We start from the raw sequence: 2654 nt of genomic DNA, 5'->3' as shown, positions 1-2654 counted from the left end.
TGTCCAGCTGAAAATGGTCTTCCTGGAGTTTATGACCATTAGTCCTTTTCTTCTCTTGGGGCGCCCTGGTGAACAGACATTCTCCCAGTGCCTGGTGCACACCCCTAATATACTTATAGGCTGCCACCAAGTCCCCCCTGAGCCTTCACTTTTCCAGGCTGAAAAGTCCCATGCCTCTCAGCCTTTCCTCATAAGACTTGTTCTCTTGTCCTCTAATCATGAGCGTGGCTCTCCTCTGAACTCTTTCAAGCTTCTCCACATCCTTCCTAAAGTGAGGAGCCCAGAACTCGATGCAGCACTCCAGCTGCGGCCTCACCAAGCCTGAATGCAGCAGGAGGATGACTTCCTGGGTCTTGCTTGAGATGCATCAATAGATGTAAGCCAGAGTTTTGTTTGCTTTGCTGGCTGCAGCAATGCATTCTGCTGCTTTTGCTGCATATGATGTCAGACATGGTGTGTCTGCCATGCTGTCCAGCAAGCAAAAGCAAAAGGGACTTTTTATTTTGCATGTTGATTATCCAGCTAATATTGTTCATAAGATCCTAAGAAATCAGGGCTGGAAGGGACCTACTGAGAGGATCTAGTCCAGCCCTCTCCTTAAGGCAGTATCATCCCTGACTAAACCATCCCAGCCACCTATCTAACCTGCTCTTGAAAATTTTCAGGGATGGAGAATCCACAGCTTCTCTAGGTAGCCTGTTCCAATGCTTGACCATCCTCCTTGTCAGGATGTTCCTCCTAAAAACATCAGGACTGCAGCCAGGACGTGAACTTCTTGAAACTCCAAAGTGCACAGCTCTACCACCCCCACTGTAATTGCTACTAACTTTTAAAAATATATAATTCTGTGCAATAGGAGCTGATTTCAGCGTTGCAAAAGGCAGCTTACATGTTATGGAGACTTTCACCAAATAGAGCTCATTCTCAATGAAAATAAGAAAAGAAACTGATAATTGCTACTGGAAATAAGTTCAAACAGGATGGGGAGCACCTTGCACAGGGTGCAAAAATCTGATCTTTGCATGACTCCTAAGCAAATGGCAGCCTCTGGAAATTGTCTGTCTTGCCTGTAGAGGAATGTTCTTGGGGTTACTGCTCTGAAGAGTGATTCCTTGCTTGGGACCTGCAGAACTGACTGTCACTCCCTCCATGAATGCCCTTGAGTATTCCTTCTGGTTACAACTAGATACAAACTTCAGGTTGAATCTGTTTTGCAAACACTGGTAACACACACAAGCAATATTCTATGGTTCAGATTCCTCTAATAGGGCTTATCAAAAGTTTTGCATCTGTTTTTGATAGAAAATCAGGTTTCTAACAACATAAACATTTTCATAAAACTGTCTTCCTTGTGCTGAAAATCTCTACATTTTTATTTAAAACACCCAACATTTAGTTTTGGGGCAGAACTCCCCCAAAATTTCTAATATTATAAAAGCCTTAGTCCAGGGGCGGGCAATTATTTTGAGCAGAGGGCTGCTTACCCAGTTTTGGCAGGCTGTCAAGGGCCGCATGGGTAGCCCCGACCCTTGACAGGTGCCCTGCCCCCTGATCCCAGGGCCAGCACCAGTGGGGCCCAGAGCAGGGCCCAGGCTGGCAGGGGTCTGTGGAGCCGGGCTGGGCTGCACCAGCAGCGAGGGGGGAGCTGGCCCAGCTCCATACAGCCCCTGCTGGCTGGGACCTGCACTCCTGCCACCCTGCTTTGGGCTCCACCGGCACTGGCCCTGGGACACTCGTGCAAGCCCACTGGCTCCCTGCCTGCTCACAGCCAGTGCCGCCCAACCCCATGGTACAGGCGTGGGGCAGCGCACAGCCCCAACACCCTGCTCGCCAGCCGAGAAGAAGCTGGTGCTGAGCGTGGGGAAAAGTGGCCCCTCACCCACCCCATGGCCAGTACCCTGTACTGCAGGTGCTCACAGCCCACATGGGGCTGTCCGGAGCGGGCACAGGCAGACCCACTTGGGCTGCAAGCATTTATAGTGTGGGGCACCAGGCGTGGGCAGGGAGGGGCCACTTCCCCCCCTGCCCTTCTATACCTGGGGTCCCCTCTGCCATTTACCTGAGCTTCCTGTGCCGGGGCAGCCACGTGCTCCCAGCCCAGAAACCTGGGGCTTCTAGCTGGGGGGTGGGGCTGGGTGGGCCCCACTGTTGTTGGAGCCCGCTGGACTTCCCCTGGGTCCTACTGCCCTTGGTTCCTGTCATTTTTGACAGGAACCAAAGGCAGAGAAATATTAATTTTCCAAAATTTTTTTAGGGGCCCCATGGGCCAGACAGAATGGCCTTATGGGCCAGATCCAGCCCACGGGCCATATTTTGCCCACCCCTGCCTTAGTCTGTCTGTCTGTCACACTTTATTCACACACTGATTGGTTGTCTGAAACAACCAGAGTGCTCCAAGAGCATTCCGGACAGGAGGCGGTGGCCAGAGTGGCCCCCCCAACTACAGCCAGCAGGGAGCGGAAGGTGGCAGGGAACAGGGAAGGGAGGGAGGGGAACAGGAAGGGGAGAGGGTGTTACTGTGGCATCTTGCCGCCACGTGCAAGCTCCCCTCCCCCCCCTGGTCCTAGGACATGGTGGCGGGGGCGGGGGGGGGCAATGGGTCCAGGCCTGAAGTGGTGGTGGCGGGAGAAGGGGGTGAAGCCAGACCCCAACCC

At 52.9% G+C, this 2654-nt stretch overlaps 1 protein-coding gene across 2 annotated transcripts in view; it reads right to left on the bottom strand.

Moving 5' to 3' along the window:
* PRIMA1 (proline rich membrane anchor 1) overlaps positions 1–2654 on the bottom strand; it is a 105863-nt gene that overhangs the window by 29131 nt on the left and 74078 nt on the right. The gene's annotated exons all lie outside the window — the stretch shown is intronic.

The sequence above is a fragment of the Gavialis gangeticus genome, unplaced genomic scaffold, assembly GCF_001723915.1.
Source record: "Gavialis gangeticus isolate Ggan-Ray unplaced genomic scaffold, GavGan_comp1, whole genome shotgun sequence".
Classification (NCBI taxonomy): Eukaryota; Metazoa; Chordata; order Crocodylia; family Gavialidae; genus Gavialis; species Gavialis gangeticus.
Note: the sequence above shows the minus strand (reverse complement) of the source record. Positions and strands in the feature narration are given on the sequence as shown.